The sequence below is a fragment of the Spinacia oleracea genome, chromosome 4 (genome assembly GCF_020520425.1).
Source record: "Spinacia oleracea cultivar Varoflay chromosome 4, BTI_SOV_V1, whole genome shotgun sequence".
NCBI classification, from domain to species: Eukaryota; Viridiplantae; Streptophyta; class Magnoliopsida; order Caryophyllales; family Amaranthaceae; genus Spinacia; species Spinacia oleracea.
This window is the reverse complement of record NC_079490.1, coordinates 164,748,985-164,771,116: the sequence shown is the minus strand read 5'-3', so window position 1 is coordinate 164,771,116 and position 22,132 is coordinate 164,748,985. Positions and strand designations below refer to the sequence as shown.

Here is a 22,132-nt window from a genome sequence, read left to right as displayed (position 1 = left end):
CTACTTTATCACTTTCACTGATGACTTCAGTAGGTATGGTTATGTCTACCTAATGAAGCATAAGTCTGAATCCTTTGACAAATTCAAGGAATTTCAGAGTGAAGTAGAGAATCAATTAGGCAAGAAGATTAAGGCACTGCGGTCTGATAGAGGCGGTGAATATCTGAGCTATGAATTTGATGACCATCTGAAAGAATGTGGAATTCTATCAGAATTGACTCCTCCTGGAACACCACAATGGAACGGTGTGTCGGAACGGAGGAACAGAACCTTGCTAGACATGGTCAGGTCAATGATGGGTCAGGCTGAACTTCCATTAGAATTTTGGGGACATGCACTAAATACAGCTGCACTCACTATAAATAGAGCTCCGTCTAAAGCTGTCGAAAAGACTCCATACGAATTATGGTTTGGAAAGCCTCCAAATGTGTCTTTTCTTAAGATTTGGGGATGTGAAGTATACGTCAAACGATTAATTTCAGACAAACTTCATCCAAAATCTGACAAATGTATCCTTGTGGGCTATCCAAAGGAAACAAAGGGGTATTACTTCTACAATACATCTGAGAACAAGGTGTTTGTTGCTCGAGATGGTGTCTTTTTGGAGAAAGATCACATTTCCAAAATGACAAGTGGGAGAAAAGTAGACCTCGAAGAAATTCGAGTCGAACAACAAACTCTAGAGAATGCTCAAGATGACATTCAGGATGAAACTCAGAGATCTTTAGAAGAATCTGGTGAGAATCATGGTCAATCTAGAAATGTTACCCCGCGTAGATCGCAAAGATATAGATCTCAACCGGAAAGGTACTTAGGTATTTTGACGAACGAGAGCTATGACGTTCTATTACTTGAAAGTGATGAACCTGCGACTTACAAACAAGCTATGACGAGCCCTAGCTCCAAGCAATGGCAAGAAGCCATGCAATCTGAATTAGACTCCATGTCTGAAAACCAAGTATGGGATTTGGTCGATTTGCCAGATGGCTACCAAGCCATTGGAAGCAAATGGGTTTTCAAACTGAAAAAGGACAAGGATGGGAAACTTGAAGTTTTCAAAGCTAGATTGGTTGCAAAAGGTTACAGGCAAGTCCACGGTGTGGACTACGATGAAACCTTTTCACCAGTTGTAATGCTAAAGTCTATTCGGATAATGTTAGCAATCGCTGCATATTACGATTACGAAATATGGCAGATGGATGTCAAAACTGCTTTCTTAAACGGCGTTTTAATAGAAACTGTGTTTATGACACAGCCTGAAGGTTTTGAGGATCCAAAGAATGCTAAAAAGGTATGCAAGCTAAAGAAATCAATCTACGGATTGAAGCAGGCATCCAGGAGCTGGAACATACGTTTTGATGAAGCAGTCAAGGACTTTGGTTTCATCAAGAACGCGGACGAATCTTGTGTATACAAGAAGGTCAGTGGGAGCAAAATTGCTTTCCTAGTATTATATGTCGACGACATATTGCTTATCGGAAATGACATTCCTATGTTGAATTCTGTCAAGATTTGGCTTGGGAAATGTTTTTCGATGAAGGATCTAGGAGAAGCACAGTACATATTGGGCATCAAGATTTACAGAGATAGATCTAAAAGGATGATTGGACTTAGTCAAAGCACTTATATCAATAAGGTGCTTGATAGGTTCAAGATGGCGGACTCCAAGCGAGGCTACCTACCCATGTCTCATGGAATGACTCTAAGCAAGACTCAGTGCCTAAAAACACTTGATGAGCGTAGACGAATGAATGGGATTCCATATGCATCATTTATTGGTTCAATAATGTATGCTATGATATGTACACGCCCGGATGTTGCGTACGCACTCAGTGCTACGAGCAGATACCAGTCAGACCCAGGAGAGGCGCATTGGACTGCTGCCAAGAACATTCTGAAGTACCTGAAAAGGCACAAAGATGACTTCCTGGTCTATGGTGGAGATGATGAATTAATTGTTAAAGGCTATACTGACGCAAGTTTCCAAACCGACAAAGATGATTTCAGATCACAGTCTGGGTTTGTTTTCTGCCTCAACGGAGGAGCAGTAAGCTGGAAAAGTGCTAAGCAAAGCACCATTGCGGATTCTACAACTGAAGCGGAGTACATTGCTGCACATGAAGCAGCAAAGGAAGCTATATGGCTAAGGAAGTTCATAGGTGAACTTGGTGTAGTCCCCTCCATTAAAGGACCAATAGCCCTGTATTGTGACAATAACGGAGCTATTGCACAGGCAAAAGAGCCTAGACACCACCAGAGAGTCAAGCATGTACTTCGTAGATTTCACCTTCTACGAGAGTTCGTTGAAAGAAAAGAAGTCGAGATAAGCAAAATTGGAACTGATGACAACATATCAGATCCATTAACTTAACCTCTGCCGCAGGCGAAGCACAACTCGCACACTGCAGCTATGGGAATCAAGCATATTGGAGAATGGCTTTGATGTCTCTGTTTAATGTTTTGAAGTTTTAGAGTTTAAATCTTTGTAAAACATTATTGGTTAATCATTCACAATAAATGAAAAGAATTCATTTTTCCATTTAATTTGTGGTTTATTAAATGATGAGTCCCTTCAATTTGACGATATATTCAAGATAGACTGTCAGGACCAGTCCTGTGACTAAGAAATGTCTATCAAGTGAACTTAAATGTCAAAGGTTGAAAATGGTCCCTAGTCGGAGTTTTCTATAAAATTGGACGCATAGAAAACGTTAGACGACTAGAATGCAAGATGACTAGTAGTTCTGTTTCTTGAACTATGTGGACATGGCAATGTCATAATCATTTGCATAAATACTTACTTTGGGAAGACTAGTATCGGACAAGACCTATGAAACTTTACTGTAAGAGATGAAAGTCTGTCATAAGTAAATTTTATTAAATTATTAGACATTAAATCCTCAATACCTGAGTGATTTGAGATTACTTGTTTGAGAACTGGTTGCTTTGACGTTGACCAACCGTAGCACCGTAAAAGGAGGCTATAAAGGCAACGCTCAGGTAATCACCTATCAAACGAAGTCTAATCTCAAGATCGCAAGATTGGGATTGTCCTCCCATAAATTGGGATGAGATGCTTAAAAGTTGTACAAGGCCACTCGGAGAGCTAGAAACTGTGAAATGCATGGCCGTGCTCGGATGAATCATAGGCTATGATTATCTGTTTATTTGATCAGTTGAACTCTGAAACCGAGGAACACCTCTGGACATAATAAGGATGACAACTCTTACCTTATGTTCAAGAGCAAGCATCGAGCGACAAAGGAATTAGGAAATGCACACTTGTCCCTAAGGACAAGTGGGAGACTGAAGGAAATAATGCCCTTGGTCCAAGTATGCATTCTATGTTAAGTCTAATAAATGCGGTTCAGTATTAATTAACAAGTTAATAATTCAGTGAGATCAAGTGAGCTGAATGCCTAGCTAGAGGCCGCTTCAGTTCAAGTGGAATTAATAATATTAATCCACAACTTACTCTTGACTGAACCTGTAGGGTCACACAAATAGTACGTAAACGGATCAAGTATTTAATGGCATTAGATACTCCATCTATGGATATTCGGAATCGACGGATCTTGGTTTCAGTAGGAGCTGAGATCGTCACAGGCAAGAAATGAATACTCCGGAAACGATGATATTGCCGGAAACGGAAATATGGATCGTATCGGAAATATAAATATTATCCAAGTCGTAGATGTTGCCGGAAACGGAAACATGGTACGTATCGGAAAATATTATCGGAAATGGAAATATTGCCAGAATGGGAAATATTGCCGGAAACGGAAATATTGTCAGAATCGGAAATATTATCGGAATCGGAAAATAATTCCGGAAACGGAAATATTAAATATTTGTTCGAAACGGAAATTAATTCCGGAATCGGAAATATTAAATATTGTTCGTATCGGAAATGAATTCCGGAACCGGGAATTTAATCGGAAGCGTATCGTACGAATTAGCATCGGACGAGGCCTGCCGGACGAAGGCCCAGCACAAAGTCGGGCCATCGCCCAGCAAGCCAAACGCGCGCCCAGCCAAGGCAGCGCCCAGGCCCACCGCAAGGCAGGCCCAGCGCGCGCCTAAGGCCATGGGCCTCGCTGCGTGGGCTGCTGCTCGCACGCACGCATGGGCGGCCCTCGTGGCTGCCGTGTGTGTGTGTGTGAGTTTGTGTTCATGCACGATTCCTAAAACTATTAGAATTAGTATATGATTAAATTCCTATTCCTAAAAGGATAAATTAATTAATTAGAGTTCTTATAGGATTCTAAGTTTAATTAATTCGTATCCTACTAGGATTCCAATTCCCTTTCCATAACTCTATAAATACGTGCCTAGGGTCACATATTTTCTGAGATTAATATTCAAGTATTCAAAGTGAGTTTTGAGAGAAAAATTCAGTCATATTTCTTACCTAAGAGTGCCGAAAATTCTAGTACCTTAAGGGCGATTCTAGTTGGTCAATCTTAAGGCGGATCCGGACGTGCTGTGGACTATCTACGGAGGGACGACACTTGGAGTCCTAAAGACTTGTTCTTGTTCGGTTCGGGCGCAGCTAGGGAAGGCACGCAACAAAGAGTATGCATCTAAACTATGCTATATGATTATGTGTAAATAATATGTATTCCTGGCTAAATGGTTGTTTCCGCATGATTTATGAATTGTCATATGTATCATAACCTAACATATAGTCCTCGGGGAATGCAGTGTTGAACTTAGCAATGTCTTCGTCAGGAGTCCAGTTCACATGTTTGCCCGCCTTGAACTCCTCCATCATCTCGGCCTTCATTTTCCAAGTGTAGTAACCAGCACACTCGTAAATCCTCGCCTTGACTTTGGAGAGAGACGTCTTCAGCTCGTCGACCTCAACAACCAGCGACTCCTTCTCAGCATTCAACTGTGCGACCTCGGCAGCCCCCTTCTCTTGACTCACCTGCAGCGCCTCAGCCCTTGCTGTCGCCTCCTTGGCCACACCGCCAAGACGACCAGCCTCCTGCTTTGCCTTCTTCATGTCATTTTTCAGTTTTACTATTTGATCTTCTAACATGATGACATGATGACGTGTGGCTAGAGCAGATTGCAGGGCCTGTGCGAAAGCAAATCATTTAAGAGTTTTTAAGAGTGACGAGATGAGGATGGAAGAGGCGAAGAAAATAAAAAAGAAAGAGCAGACACATACCCTCCATGCATCCGAGACGCTCTCGACAGTTGCAGCTACTGGGGACAAAGATTCCTGGCGCTCCCGGCTTGACGGCATCCAGAGGCGGTCGACTTCAGGCCAAAGCTGAACCCGTGGCGCATCTGCCGACCCGTAGTCGTCAGGGAACTCCACTGCAAGCTTCCTCTTCCGAGATGGAGGCGACAACCTTTTCTCAGCAGGCAGAAGAGAGCTGGTTTCCCCCGTCACCGTGGTGTCAGTTGAAGCCTTTGGCGGCCTCGGTGGTGACAACATAGTGATGGGTTTGGCTCGAGACACAATTCCCAGTGACTCCAGCCTCTTCCTCAGCAGTGCATCCCCCGTAAATTTATAAATTTTATTAATATATTTTAACGTTAGTTATTTATATTTTAATAGAATTTACGAATTTAAATAATAAATATATAATTAACGTATATTTATTCTAGCTAAGTTACATTATAAATATTTTAACGATTTATCAAATTAAAAATATTTTAGAATTTTATGTTGAAAAGGATTTGAATTAAGAAAACACGTTTGAATTTGGAAAACAATCCTAATCGATATTGGATTCAACTATTAAAACCCAATTCTAATCCTAGCCCAAATTGGCAAAGCCCAAAACAAGAAAACCCATATTCTCAGCCCATAATTCAACTTCACGTAAAAACAAGAAAACCAAAAACCCTCTTCTCTCCTCTCCTCCCATTCACGTGAAATAGCAAGCAATCTCTCTCTCTGCTTCAGCCATCGGCCGCCGTCACTTCAGGCCGGACCACTGCTGTCCTCGCCGCCGGTAACTCCTCCTCCCTCCTTCTCTTGTTCTCTCGTCCCTTCTTCTTTTCTCCTAACGTGTTGTTTCTCCTTTCCTCCTCCGGTAGGTCAGAACCACCTTGCTGCCACCATTGTTGCTGTCGGCCACTCTTCTCCTCCGCGCCCAGCACCGCTGCCCAGCCGCCGACCAACTTCTCTTCTCCCCTTCGCGACCTTTTCTTTTCTTCTTCGTTTTTGTTGCTCCTTGCTCACGCCAACTGCAACCATCATCACCCACCGTGCAGCCACCAGACGCGCCGCCGCAGATTGCCCAACACCGGTTCCCAGCGATACGCCACCACTGTCCGGCCAACCTTCTCTCTCTCTCCTTTGGTTATTTCTTTAAACCCTAAACTATTTAATGTTTTGATTTTATTTTAGTAAGTTAATTAATTTTTCATGCTTTAAATTAATGGTTTTGATTATGTAAATATAGAATTTAGATTTATATATTTGCATAACGAATTTATTAAGTTTCAGATTTAATAATTTTGTTAAACAAGGGTTTTTAAATATTAAAGAATGAATTTTTAAGATTTTAATAGTTTTAAAATCATGGTAGGATGATTATAAGTTATTAAAGTTATTATTTTTATGATTTTAAGCATGTTGAATATATTTTGGAGTAGTTTGAAATTAATGTATATTTCTGGAAATTGTAAAGGGACATGTTTATTGAAGTTTATGATATTTGACAATCATTAGTGAAGTAATCACCATGGTAGGGGGTTTAGTAATTAAGTTTTGACATTGAGGAATGTTCTAATTATGTTTAGGAAGGGTTTGAAGCACCCTAATGTTGCTGAAAATTCAATGTGAATTGATATGAGTGTATATTGGTTGTTGTTAGGTGGAGAATTCTCCGTAGGCGACTTTTGAATTATTAAAGTGGTCTCGCAGTTTGTTTACACAAGGTACGTACATACCTGTGTGCTTGGAATGTGTGCTAATTGTTGAAACCATGTTGAATTGTTGATGAACTTGGTTATGTTGATATCGTTGATGAATTTAGTCAGGTTGAATATTGCATGTTTAATACTGTTGGTTAGATGTATTGAACCTATATTGCATTTTGAGGATTATAGCATGTTAGTATGGATGATTGATACAAACATGTTTGATTGGGAACACTAGATTACTTTGTATATAATTCAGATCAGTGGATTGTTGTTCCCTTTTAGCTTTTCACTACTTTATGAGGGCCGAGGACCTCATTTAGTAAGTTGAAACCTTATACCCATATACAGGGTAGATCAGTATTAAAGGAAGGATTGGAGTTAATTGGAATGAGTCTTGTTTGATGCCTTTGTGATCACTTACTTAATTCCAAGATAAAAACAGTTGTAAATAAATGTGGATTGTATGCCTTATGTGATTGTTGAGTCATAACAGGGTGTCAATTTGTAAATCATGTAAAGTGAAACTGAGTAGCAATAGCTTTAGACTGTGCACGTCTAAAGTGACGGACAAACATGAGTTGGGGTTCATGGTGGTAGCCCATGGCCTTTAATTCGGACCGGATTGATCACCGTGTCCTATTTTTATTCAAACGTTCCTCGATATCGCAGGTCACTGAGGTTACGGAGTCGCGCCCGTACCTCGTCTTCCTTAGTGAAGCCTCTAGCTAGAAAACTCGGTCCATTGTCTATTTCAATTAAAATAATATTATTGTTATAAAAGTCAAATCCAGTCTAGCCTAGTCTAGTTAAGTATGGTCGTCAAATTATCATGTTTTGTCTGCCCTTGTTTATGTTCATTAGTATCATGTTAGGGTTGTTCGTTAATAGTATCATATTAGGATTATTATTGTTTTAGTATGTAGTATTCAGCTTTGCTGATAACGTGCTTTGTTTGTGTGTGTTGATCATGGCTATGCCTTATTGATCCTGTGATGACCCATCTTTGGTGAGCAGTCTCTAAGGATCAATAAGCGTTGCCCATCTACAGGTTTGAAGATGATGCATCATTGGGATCGGGATTAGAGAGCTTGTAGTTATGTTTGCTTTATTAAATGATTTGGTTTGTTAACTTAATTTGAAATTTGTCGTACTATTCGTATTTCCTTATTTCAGTTAATTGGTTTTGGACCTAATATGTAATAAGTTTATTTATGAACCTAAAAGTTAGTTTTATGTTTTCCGCTGCAAAATTCTGAATAAGCCGTTACGTTTTCACACGGGCGATAATGCCTTGATAATTCTCTACGTTTTATGTTAAAAAGTTATTTTAGAAAAGAGAGAATTGTCGGGGTGTTACACCCCAAGTGGCCGGCCGAGCATTCTTTCTGTCCAGAATGTGGGTAGGGCTGAAAATCGGCCCCTCAACCAGATCGCACTCCACCACCACTCTCTTGTTCTTCGCATGGGTGGATTTCGTCCCCATTCGTTGCGACATAGAAGAAATCGAAGAAAGAAAGAAGAAGAAAAGAAGATGGAAGCCGAGCAGTTACCTGGAAAAAGGAGAGAGAAAGAGCGCCGATCGTTTTTTCTGGGAAAGAGAAGAGAGAGATTGCAGAAGTGATTGCGGATGGTTGGAAGCGCAGTCCTATTTATTGGCGCAGATGGACGGTTGGCGTCTCCAAGGCAAAAGTCATCATGATCCTGACGCCGTCAGTGTTGGGGAGGTTAAGAGGCGGTTTCCGTTTTTTCCTTCCGTGAAACCCATTTCTCCTTTTTGAACTTCCCGGAATAAATTCAAAATGGGTTTGGGGACAATTGTTAGGGGGAAAAATACCCTCTTGGTGACGTGGGCATACGTGGCAAGCATTGCTTACGTGGCTGCCAGCAGGGCGCAAGGTGGCATTATTCGAACGGTATTCCCAACCGCTGGGCTCAAAATGGACGTTATAAACCTTTGATGAAGCCGGCCTTCATTACGTATTTATTATCTAATTATGAGCAATTATTCCATAAACGTTACGTTCTTGTTGTAAATGCCTATAAAATGGCTTAGTCTTGTCTATTTTACATACATGATTTCCAAGCAATAAACCTACGATTATCTTATGCTATTACAACTTGCTCTCACCTTTCTCAATTATCTAGCTCGATCGATTGTTAGCACCTTCATCAAGGCAAGCTCGTCTCTAAGTCGAATTTGCCCAAAACAGGTATGGTGAGTGGAGTGTAGTTGGTGTACTTGGGTTGAAATTCACCCTTCTTCCCGTCTTTCTTTGGGCTTTCCTCTCTCGCGCCCACCTTCTCTTTCCCCTTTCTCGAGTTGCCCTCGGGCTTACTCTGATTCATCTTGGTATCCCTCGTATCCGAGGGACCTTTCAACCTTGCTGCTGCCTTGTTGAACTCTTCCGTTCTGATGAACGCATCTGCCATTTGAAGTACGTCAGCTATTTTGGAGGGGCTTTTCATTAACAGTTTATCTCGGAATTTCCCCTGATGAACGCATCTGCCATCTGATGAACGCATCTGCCCTTTGAAGTACGTCAGCTATTTTGCGTGTTTCAAGGCGAAGATTGCTACGTCTGGCTGCAGGTTCGGAATGTTAGTTGATTCTTTCATGAATCGGGCCATGAAGTCCCGAAGACTTTCGTCTCGATCCTGTTGTATGGAGGTTAGCTCTGCGGTAGTTCGTTCAGGGCGATTGTTGCTCACAAATTGCACGCAGAACCTCTTCTTCAGCTTTTTCCAGCTTTTGATCGATCCCTTCGGCAACGACCTGAACCATTCTCCTACAACTCTTGTCAGTGTGGTTGGGAAGTATTTGCACCAACAAGCCTCGGAGTAGGGGCTTAAGAACATTTGCTGCTCGTAGGAGATGACGTGATCCCTCGGATCCGTAATCCCGCTGAATGTCAAGTGTGCTAGTAGCCTAACCTTAGGAATCTCCTCCATAACAATATCATTTGAGAGCGGGGAAGACGCTGGGGTCATGATCCTCTTTCCTAGCCTCGCCCTGATACCTTCGCTCCTCGAGTTTCCTCTGTGGGATTGTTCGGGGGCGTGTAGGGGGCTAGGAGTTCGATCACTCCTTCTTCTTCTTCTCGACCGACCACTGGCTTCGGTTTTCCTACTGGATCTACTGGTACTGCCTAGCCTATCATGGACCGAAGGGCGCAACCTACTGTGTACCGAGCTTCGGATCCGAGTGCGGTCACTTGCCCCGCTTTGGAGAGCTTGCGGTGTTGGAGATGGTGTTTCAAACCATTCTGGCTGTTGTTCTTCCCTTTGCTGCGTATCCCATGTATTCTCTCTCCATCTTGTCGTTAAGTGTGTCCCCGACATTGTAGGGAGAGTGTGTTCGGGTCTCGCAGTTTCTTCGTTAGGTGGTGGCTTGTTCAGCAGAAGTTGTCGCCTGATTCTCCTCGCTTCTCGGCGATCCGCTGCCTGTGCCTGTTCTTTCTCATTGAAGAGGAAATTCTGCATGATAGTCATGGCTGCGGCGAGCTCTTCTCGAGAAGGGAGTGGAGGTCTGCTAGCTGTTGCGACGGTAGCCCTTGTCAGCTGTGATCTCGCCACCGATTGCATTTGCTCCCCCTCGTCGGATCCTGAATCCGTTTGGACAAGGACATCGTCCTGGTTGTCATTGTTGGGAATTTCCATTTTTCAAGTGAAAAATGGGATGTTTTTCAAGGCTTCGAAGTGTTCTTCCCCACAGACGTGGAGGAAATAATGCCCTTGGTCCAAGTATGCATTCTATGTTAAGTCTAATAAATGCGGTTCAGTATTAATTAACAAGTTAAAAATTCAGTGAGATCAAGTGAGCTGAATGCCTAGCTAGAGGCCGCTTCAGTTCAAGTGGAATTAATGATATTAATCCACAACTTACTCTTGACTGAACCCGTAGGGTCACACAAATAGTACGTAAACGGATCAAGTATTTAATGGCATTAAATATTCTATCTATGGATATTCGGAATCGACAGATCTTGGTTTTAGTGGGAGCTGAGATCGTCACAAGCAAGAAATGAATACTCCGGAAACGATGATATTGTCGGAAACGGAAATATGGATCGTATCGGAAATATAAATTTTATCCAAGTCGTAGATGTTGCCGGAAACGGAAACATGGTACGTATCGGAAAATATTATCGGAAATGGAAATATTGCCGGAATCGGAAATATTGCCGGAAACGGAAATATTGTCAGAATCAGAAATATTATCGGAATCAGAAAATAATTCCGGAAATGGAAATATTAAATATTTGTTCGAAATGGAAATTAATTCCGGAATCGAAAATATTAAATATTGTTCGTATCGGAAATGAATTCCGGAATCGGGAATTTAATCGGAAGCGTATCGTACGAATTAGCATCGGACGAGGCCCGCTAGACGAAGGCCCAGCACGAAGCCAGGCCATCGCCCAGCGAGCCGCACGCAGCAACACACGCCTCGACCAGGCCCAGCGCAAGGCCAGGCCCAGCCAGGGGCGCGCGCGCGCGCAGCACAGCAACATGGGCTGTACGCCTGTCGTGGGCCGCAAGGCCTGCGCGGGTGCACGGCTTATACGATGCGTGTGCGGGAAATCCTAATCCTATTAGGATTTGTGCAAAGATTAAAATCCTAATCCTATTAGATTTGCTTTGTTATTTAGAGTCCTAATAAAGTTCTAATTAGCAAATCCATATCCTAGTTGGATTACAATTCCTTTTCCATACTCCTATAAATAAGTGCCTAGGGTCACAATTTATGGGTACGATTGAAGTATTCAAAGGGTAAGTTTTTGAAATATAAATCAGCCATACACTTGCAATAAGAGCCGAAAGTCCTAAGCACCTTAAGGGCGATTCTAGTTGGTCTAATTTGAGGCGGATCCGGACGTACTGTGGACTATCTACGGAGGGACGACATTTGGAGTCCTAAAGACTTGTTCTTGTCCGGTTCGGGCGCAGCTAGGGAAGGCACGCTACAACATGTATGCATCTATTCTATGCTAAATGATTATGTGTAAATAATATGCTTTCCTGGCTTTATGGTTTTTCCGCATGATTTATGAATTGTCATATGTATCATAACCTAACAGTGGTATCACGAGCCTCTTATTATTTTCATAATCTAAATTGCATGAACATGGTTAAATATTACAAATTTGCAAGAATTAAAAGGGGTGATTAATTTTCGTAATTGTTAATTAATTGCAAATTGCGTTTATTTAATTATACGTACGCAGTTTTTCGGCAGTTTCTTCGTTACTCATCCAAATCGAGTGATTTTTGAGTCAATTCCGCATGTAAATGGCATTCTAAAATTTTGACAAAAATATTATTTTTCGGCCGAACCCAGAATTCTCAAATTCGAAGCCTAACTATGACTTTTCGGAGGTTTTAGTTTTTCGAATGCAAAATTTCGTAAATTTAAGATGTTAAATTAAATATTTGCGATTCTTGTTGATAAATCTTGAATTTTTGATTGACCTACTGTATATGTTTAACAAGTTTGAATGCCTAGCCTTGTTAATTATGCAATCTAATTTGTAATTATGATTAATTTGTTGAAAATTGGAATAATTTAGAATTAATTTGATTTTCATAATTAGTTATAATTTAATTAGATACCTATGATTAAAAACCACCATAAAAATTGTAAATTTATGTTAAATTTTAAATTTTTATGACCTAGACTTGAATCCATGTTAATCGGAAATCAATTAAATAATAAATTTTCGATTTTTCGCCCTAAAATTATGAAATTAATATTATTTATTAATTTGTCATTAATTTTGAACATAAATTTTTAATTTTTATGCGATTCGCTCATATAACTTGCACGCACAAAGCAATGGACGCTACGTGTTACCCTTAAGGGGTGTTGTAAAGTGCGGGCATGCGACGACGAGCAAGGGAGCTCGTCGCCCATGCGATACGAATGCAGCGAGCAAGGGCATGGTGCACGAGCACAAGGCAGCAGCCCTGCCTTGTGTCGTGGGCTGTGAGCAATGGGCGCATGGGCAAGGGCGAGAGCAAGGCACGAGCAGTCGCGTGTGGGCAGCAAGCGAGCTGCGCCACAGCGTGCACTGCCTCGTGCAAGCGTGCGGAGCCTCGCGCGCAACGAGCGCAAGTGTGCGTGCGACGAGCGCTGCGCCCAGCGATGGCGAGCAGCGTGCTTGTTGCGACGTGCGACGAGCGCTGCGCCCAGCGATGGTGAGCAGCGTGCTTGTTGCGACGTGCGACGAGCGCTGCGCCCAGCGATGGTGAGCAGCGTGCTTATTGCGACGAGCGCTGGCGCGCGCCTTGCGATGGGGAGCAGCGGCGATGCGACGCAGCGCATGGGCTGCGCGCACATGGCCAGCGATGGCTGTGTGCGTGTGGCCCATGGGCGTGCGTTGCGTGGGGTTGTTGCGTTGCGATTAGATCGTTTTAAAATTTTAATTTGAAATTTTCAGTTTACGTAATTTTAATTAATTTTAAAATTAATAATTTAAATTATTTTCTTGGATTTTAATTTTGAATATTATAATTATAATAAATTTTATTTATTCTAATTATTTTACTAAAATTAAAATCATGAATTAATTTAAATACGACTGAAATTAAATTAATTTTGTGGATTCAATTATAAATTTATATGAGCTTTAAATTTTAATTAAATTTGTATGTTTCCGGTTAGACTAGAAATACATTTTTATGTTTAAAATTAGTAAAGCATATGAATTTATTGGTTTAAGTGGGAGCCCTTTTAGTCATATACTCTTGATTAGGTCTACAAATCCTTAAGGTTAAAACAACTTGATTAGAATTAATAAGGACTGAATAATTTGTAGATTATTGGTGCCCTTGATTAATTGCTGCAAATGTTTATGTGATGCATAATGTTTTTTACTAACCAGCTATGTGGGCCATTCATGATAATGAATGGCACTAGTAGAAAAAACCCCTGTTGCAGCCCCCTTGTTGCAGCGTACATGTATAAATACGCTTCAACAACCAGTCGGTCAACGCGGGTCAAACCCTTTAAAGGGTTATCGCAGCGTACATTTTAGTTGTTCGCAGCAAATGTGTTTGTTGCAGCGTACAAAATAAAAGCCCGCAGCAACAACCCGACTTTATTGCAGCGTACATGTTATTGCCCGCTGCAACAAGTCTGCGTTTCAAATTTTTTTACTTTCCTAGGTTGCAACAAACCTCGCTCAAACGTACGTTGTTCCTTCTCTTCTAGCTCCAAGCTTTTTCCCTTAAACAAATATCCAAGAAGCCGTCGAACTCAGCCCTGCGTCGCCGTCGAACTCAGCCCTGCGTCGCCGTCGAACCCAAGCGTTGCTCAGCCCTGCGTCGCTGTCTTCGCCGGTGTGTGGTGTTCTCGCCTCATCTCCCCCATCCCGTTCAATTCTCGCGCGGCCTGTCACTGAAAGATATATTCTTGGTCGGCCGGGGGTTCAGCATCTCCCCGTCGCGTCGTGGTTCCGGTGGTTGCTCGGCGTCGTGGTTCCGGTGGTTTCGGTATGGTGTGTTCAATTTCTATTTTCGTTTTTTATTTTCGTTTTCAGATTAGGGTTCAATTTTAGTTTTTGATTTTCGTTTTCAGATTAGGGTTCAATTTTAGGTTTATGATTGACAAAATCACATAGTTTTGAGTTCGATGATTTATGGGTTTCTTAGGGTTTGTTCAAATGATGTTTATGGGTTTTTAATCATTCATTACTTCATACAAAATCTTGATTGCAACACTGTGTTCAAGAATATCTGATTTCTAGTGTAGCCCTATGCTGTTAAGTCTCGGATTTCTGGTGCTGGACATGGGTACGTGTCCAGGTGTTAGATTTGGCCTTTCTTGAAATTTTACATTATCCGTTTTATAATGAAGTATCAAGATATCCATCCTGTTATATCCCTTATTTATGGCCCATAATACACGTATAAGTGGTATCTTGCTATCCTTGTCTTTGACAGTGTTATCTTGTTATATCCCCTTATTTGTGGCACATAATACACATATAAGTTAGCAACATGTCTGTTTCTATGGCTGTTGCCTGTAAAAATTTGACTATGGAAAGATATATAAGAAAATTCACCTGAGTAGGAGATGTTTCCTTCTGCCTTAAAGCTGTATTCTTTATGAGACACAATTGCGCAGAAAATTTAAATACTTTATAATGTGACGCCTCAATTACCCTTTTAACAACTGCCAGAAGTTACAAATGTGGTTATTTTAATGACAGTTTCTGACTAACTCATTTACTCATACCATCCCTTCTTTTCTTTGTCGAGGAAGAGTTGGGGGGAGGGGGGGTCAATTGGTTTTTCTTTTTTTAATCTGGGCAGAAGAATGTAAAACTCTGCGTTTTTGAGATGGTATATCCACATTTCTGAACACTCTGGTCAGTGCAACTGTGTATTTCTGAACACTATGTTCCTTGAACCCTTGCAGGCATAGTGCCCAGGAAGATGAGGAGAATGGTTCTAATTTATTGAGGAGAACGACAATTGGGAATGGTTAGTGCTCTTTTCACCTCATAGTAACTATAAAGGAACTTGTGCTTATCTTGGTCTGTACCATTTACTATTTTACTCTATTATCTTCCAGGACCTCCAAAGGCTATATTGGACTATATTGGACTGGACCCGTGAAATTGACTCGGATCTATCCCAAAGTGCTAATACTCAAGTCTTTTCTCGGAAGCATTGGCGTCTTCTTCAATGTCAAAATGGTAATTGTTGTAATATTGAAGAAATCAACTACTTCCTCTTATAACGTGGCTGGTACCTGATATTGATAATATCTTATTTCTGCAATTGCAGGGCTTCGTATTTTTGAAGAGCTTTCTGAAGTTGATTACCTTGTATGTAATTTCATGTTGTTTTCGAAGTATGATGGTTCAACTTTCTCTGTTATTTGTATATCATGCAAAATTTCTTTTATACAGCCGAGGAGTTGCAGCAGAGCAATGAGGGCTGTAGGAGTTGTTGATGCTACTTGTGAAGATATATTTGAACTTATAATGAGTATGGATGGGACAAGATTTGAGTAAGTAACGAATCTCAGCCATGAATTTTCATTATAACGATAAAGTGCTTTGATATTCACGCCATGGGAAAATCTGCCACGGAATTCATTCTCCCAAGCTCTCGCTCATGTGATGCAATTCCTATTGGCCCCAATAGCCCACCCTGGAGAAAAGATAGGAAAAATTAAAATCACATTGTGCATGTATGGCTTGATTCGGATTTCCTGCTTTTCAATTTCATGACTATAATTTGCATCTTTCACTGTAGCGGTTGTGTCATCTGAGCTCCTTCCACTCTACTTAGGGTGGGGACTTCTTTAGTTGCATTGGCGTAATGTGGAATTTTCACTTATGATGAAGTATTAATTCAATCTTACACCATCAGATATATACATCTATTGCGACATGTTCTTGGATGCTTAACATTTGAATTTCAAATGAAGATTTTTGTAAAATCTCATAGAATCACTGGGAGGAAATAAATAGCAACACAGGCACACAGCATCTTCCCTATGAGATACCACACAAACATGTCACGTTTTAAATTTTTTTGCACTAAAAGCCTCTTCATTGGTAATATTGGCTGTTGTTTGAAGTTTTTGCATTTGTACTCAAATCCTGGTATCATTAAACAGTTTTTCATCTTGTGTCTGCTAATTGTTTTTTCTCGTTGTCTCGTGCTTGTTTAATAGCAGCTTGTCTGTCACCATATGATCACATGTCGTTATATGGCCTCTGTAAACTTGCAGGTCTGTCTTAACATAATTGTTCATAACACAAAATAGCATCTAGTTGGGGACATGTAAGGAAAGATCCCTGAATCTTATACCTGCAGTTCTTTTTCTGCATACTCCGCCCTGGCGTAGCTTAAACCTCAACTCCTCTTACATGTTAAGTGCTTACAGTAAGGACTTAGTTCGTGATAGTTTATTGTTTATTCTTCTTCAGAATATGTGTTGTCCAATATACTCAATACTGTGAAAAGTCTGTAATTTACTGCCTTTCATTGTAGCACAATTTGTTCCTTTTCGTAATATTTTTAAGTTTCTGATTTTGATCAGATAATTGTCCCTCCTATTTCCTTTATTCACCCATACCTCAGCTTCGATTTCATTTTCATGCTATTGCTGCTTTGCTGAGGATGGGTGCCTGGCCAATAACAGTTAAGAGTCAGGGCATGGTTAGATACTTAGATCTTATCAATTATTTGTTTTCTCGTGGGTTGGAGCTCCATGTGCTTTCGGCTACTCTAATTGGAAGTTTCTGGATATTTGTGCTTGAGTTGACACATCCACTGTTGATGATTTTTGCACTGGTTTCTTATAGTCTGACGTGGTTTTACCTTTACGTGGTTATCCAGATGGGATTGCTCTTTCCAGTATGGTAGTTTAGTTGAGGAGGTGGATGGACATACTGCTATTATATATCACAGACTTCAGCTTGACTGGTTTTCTATGTAAGTTTTTCTCCTGTAATTTTTCTGCATTTCGATGTAGCATAATGATTAATATTCTGCTAAAGATTAACTTATTGTTTTTAATGGAGAAAGGAGATGGGATATATTTTGTAGTTTTTCCGCATTCGTATGACATTTATGAAGTAAAAGGATCTTTAGATTAATTTAGCAATCTGTGATTTTTCAGGTTTGTATGGCCTCGTGACCTCTGCTATGTACGTTATTGGCGACGTAATGATGATGGAAGTTATGGTTAGTTTATTACCTTCAGATTCTCCTTCAGCTTCACCTTCACACTCCTCTTTTGTCCCCTCATTGTATTTTGTTATGATGCAGTTGTGTTGTTCCGCTCGAGGGTGCATGAGAACTGTGGTCCTCAGCCAGGATTTGTGCGAGCCCATCTTGAAAGTAATTTATAGATTTCTTTTATTAATTGGTTTTCTGCTTACTCTTGGTTTTGATACATTTCGTAATTGAGTTCCCTCTGATTTTAAATACAACTATTGTTCAGTTTGTTTTCCAATTTATTGATAGGTTAACATTGTTTTACAATATTTCAGGCGGTGGGTTCAACATTTCTCCTCTAAAATCACGAAATGGGAGGCCCAGATCACAAGTGCAGCACCTTATGCAAGTTGATCTGAAAGGATGGGGTGTGGGCTATGTCTCATCATTTCAGCAGCACTGCCTCCTTCAAGTGTTGAACAGTGTTGCTGGTGAGCTCCTGTTTGGAAATTTCAATTTCTTAATTTTTCTTTTTCTTTTGTTGCTAATCCTTTTATCAGGTCTGGCTCAACTATTATTAAGCTCTTTTGCAACTTAACTTAAATATAGGAAAACATTTCCAATCCCAAAAAAATATAAAATCTCTTAGAATTGCTTTCTTCGATTTATCAGTAATGGTCGTGACGTGAATTGAATTGGATATGTATTCCGTAATTGCCAGTGGGTTGCAATTTAAGGGATTTTGGGAATTATTTAGAAAATTGGAGTTCAATAAAGCATAGAGTTATGAAGGCAGGAGACATATCTTGGAAATGAAAGAAACGCTTCAAATATTTGAGAATGACGGAGTTGAAAAAAGGGGGCAAGGGGAATTGAATGAAGGTTAGTTTGTATGGATAAAAGAGGCCCATATTGAACTTTCAAAAGCCACCCCACATACGCCTATTTTGCAGAAACTCTAAATTGCTACACTAATTCACAATAATTAATTTATTTTATTATAAATTACGACCCCAATATTTGGTAGCCCTCTGCAGTTGACTTCTTGCACTCTGATACTGCTCCTGCTGTCCTGCCTTTTATGTTTGTAGTTGCTTTATTATCTATAAGTTCTTGAACCGGCTCTGGACATTCTTTCCACCTATATCTTGTGCTGGCCTTACTGATTTTTTCTACGGATAATTCATTAGTTTTGTGTAGCATAACTTGTATAAAATAAAATGGGTTGGTATTTGGCAGTAGAAGCTAGGATTGCATGCAGAATTGGGCCGAACAGTAATCTAGTTGTTATGTACTAGATGCTGACATTTCTACTCTTATGTTTTTTACGCTTCTCTGAAAAATTGTTGCTGAAAGATATAGAACCAGATAGTTGGGTATAATTAAGAAAGATAAATACATTATGTTGCTAGCCAGGTTGCGTATTGGAATTGGTAGGAAGTTTGCATCGAGGTGGCTTTGTCAATTTAAAATAAAACGTTGTGCAAAATCATTTACTTGGAAATGTAAGAATGATGACCAACCATCTGTTCATTGAAGAGTATTAGTTCTTTTGTTGCGCGCCAAGGGACTTCTGCCTCTTTTCCCTAAAATGTGTTTATGTTATTAGTTGTTTAATCTCCCTACTACTCTGACAGGGTTGCGTGAATACTTTTCTCAAACTGATGAAAGGATTGCTACCCCCAGAATTCCAGTTATGGTCAACATGACCTCAGCATCTATGCCTTCACGAAAGAACCAAAAGTTTCAGGATCCATCCATTCATCCTTGTTCTCCTGATCGGAATATTGTTCCGAATAGAAACTCTGTCATGATGGATGAAGACTCTGATGAAGATGAGGATTATCAAATACCCGAGGCAGAGCAAGAGGTTTGTACTAGATTGCTAGGTAAACGTTTTTCTTGGGTGTCTGAATGCTCTTTAACTGTGGTTGGAAATCTTGTAGGGTTACCGCTCTCCGCCTGAGAATGAAGTCAAGATAACCGGTAGGCATTGCTTTATCCACTTTCCCTCATTTATTTTGTAACTGCAATATTTTTATTCAAGCATAAATTTAACAGCTCCCTTTGTGTTTGAAGCTGTTGAAGAACCAACCGATCAGATTGATTCAACTATGTTCTCGGGAACTTTGCGACGAGACGACAATGAAAATGCTCGCAATTGCTGGAGAATATCTGATGGAAATAACTTCAAGGTTCGCAGCAAAAAATTCTGTCGTGACAAGTCAAAGGTTCCAGCAGGGAAACCTTTAATGGATCTTGTTGCTGTTGATTGGTTCAAGAATTCAAGTCGGATGGACCATGTTGCTAGACGTCCAGGCTGTGCAGCACAGGTGAGACTTTTAAAATCTGCCTTTTCTCATTTCCCTTTCTTGATACAGAAGTAAGGGGTGTTTTGTTAAAAGAGGTATGGAGAAAAAAGAGCTTATTGAGGTGAATTAGAGGTTTAGGGGTCTGTGATCTATTGATTCCTTATTAGATGTACTATTCAATCTTCATCTTTAGATTAGTGATTAAATGTTTGCCTTTTCAAGTATATGCCATGATCAGAACCTAAGGACTCATTTTAAACTTACTAAATGTTTTATATGCTTATTTTTAACTTTCTAGGACTCATTCCAATCCATTTATGCACATTTAAGGCTCATTGTGTCGTTATAGGTCATATTTAGGCTAAAATGACATTTTCGCTCCCAACTTTGAACTTAAGAACCTAATGACTCATTTTAAACTTATTATATGATAAATATGCTTAGTTTTAAGTTTCTAAGACTTATTCTAATCTACTTATACCCATTTAATGCTTGTTTGATAGTTATAGGTCATATTTAGGCTAAAATGAGGCATTTTCGCTCCTAACTTTAAAATAAAGAACCTAAGCACTCATTTTAAACTTAATACATGTTTAATATGCATAATTTTAACTTTATAAGACTCGTTCCAATCTATTTATGCACCTTTAAGGCTCATTAGGTCGTTGTAGGTCATATTTAGGCTAAAATGACATTTTCGCTCCCAACTATGAACTAAAGAACCTAAGGACTCATTTTAAACCTACTAAATGTTTTATATTCTAGTTTTAACTTTCTAGGACTTATTCCAATCCATTTATGCACATTTAAGGCTCATTGTGTCGTTATAGGTCATATTTAGGCTAAAATGACATTTTCGCTCCCAACTTTGAACTTAAGAACCTAATGACTCATTTTAAACTTATTATATGATAAATATTCTTAGTTTAAGTTTCTAAGACTTATTCTAATCTGTTTATGCACATTTAATGCTTGTTTGATAGTTATAGGTCATATTTAGGCTAAAATGAGGCATTTTCGCTCCTAACTTTAAAATAAAGAACCTAAGCACGCATTTTAAACTTAATACATGTTTAATATGCATAATTTTAACTTTATAAGACTCGTTCCAATCCATTTATGCATATTTAAGGCTCATTGTGTCGTTTTAGGTCATATTTAGGCTAAAATGACATTTTCGCTCCCAACTTTGAACTTAAGAACCTAAGGACTCATTTTTAAATTATTATATGATTAATAAGCTTAGTTTTGAGTTTCTAGTACTTATTCTAATCTACTTATACCCATTTAATGCTTGTTTGATCGTTATAGGTCATATCTAGGCTAAAATAAGGCATTTTCGCTCCCAACTTTAAAATAAAGAACCTAAGGACTCATTTAAAACTTATTACATGTTTAATATGCATAATTTTAACGATCTAAGACTCGTTCCAATCTATTTATGCACCTATAGGCTCATTGGGTCGTTATAGGTCATATTTAGGCTAAAATGACATTTTCGCTCCCAACTTTGAACTAAAGAACCTAAGGACTCATTTTAGACTATTAGGACATTGTCATTAGTTTCTTGAATGTTAAAATGTGATATTTAATTTGTATTTAATCTAATGTTTAATTTAAATTTCTGTTTTTGTAAAGGTCTACACTCCGAGGATTGCGCCTTATGCGAGGAATTTGATGTGGTTCGTGAGCAATGGGCTAAGTTTTTTACCAACAAGTATTTATTATTGGCTTTAGCGCGCTTGATCGAGTTGGTTTAGTTGTTATAGAATAAATTTTATATTAAAATGTATGTTTATGTTGAAATTGGAACATATATTTAAATGTAATATGTGCACTTTGGTTTTGGGATATATAGTATACAAAACTCCAGTTGTTGTTTTTATATTTGTTATACAGGTTGCGTTATTCTATTATTGTTTTGACAGGTTTCTATATTTGGTGCAAGGCACTCTAGGTATCCCTAAACAAAATTAGAATTTTCCCGCCAAAAGTGCTTTTTTGCAGCATACATATATGTTGTACGCTGCAACAAGGGAAAAAAATTTCGCAAAAATTCAGACTTGTTGCAGCGTACAAATAAATGTACGCTGCAAAAAATTGAGTAATTCAGACTTGTTGCAGCGTACAAATAAATGTACGCTGCAAAAAGTTGAGTCTTTTGCAGCGTACATATATATGTACGCTGCAACAAGTCCAAAATTTTGCCAATTTTTTGGCACTTGTTGCAGCGTACATCTAAAAGCCCGCTGCAA

General features: G+C 39.6%; 1 pseudogene; it reads left to right on the top strand.

The window, feature by feature from the left end:
• The first annotated feature begins 10,559 nt into the window (after positions 1-10,559).
• Positions 10,560-21,762, top strand: LOC110801339 (protein ENHANCED DISEASE RESISTANCE 2-like; annotated as a pseudogene).
• The last annotated feature ends 370 nt before the right edge of the window (positions 21,763-22,132 follow it).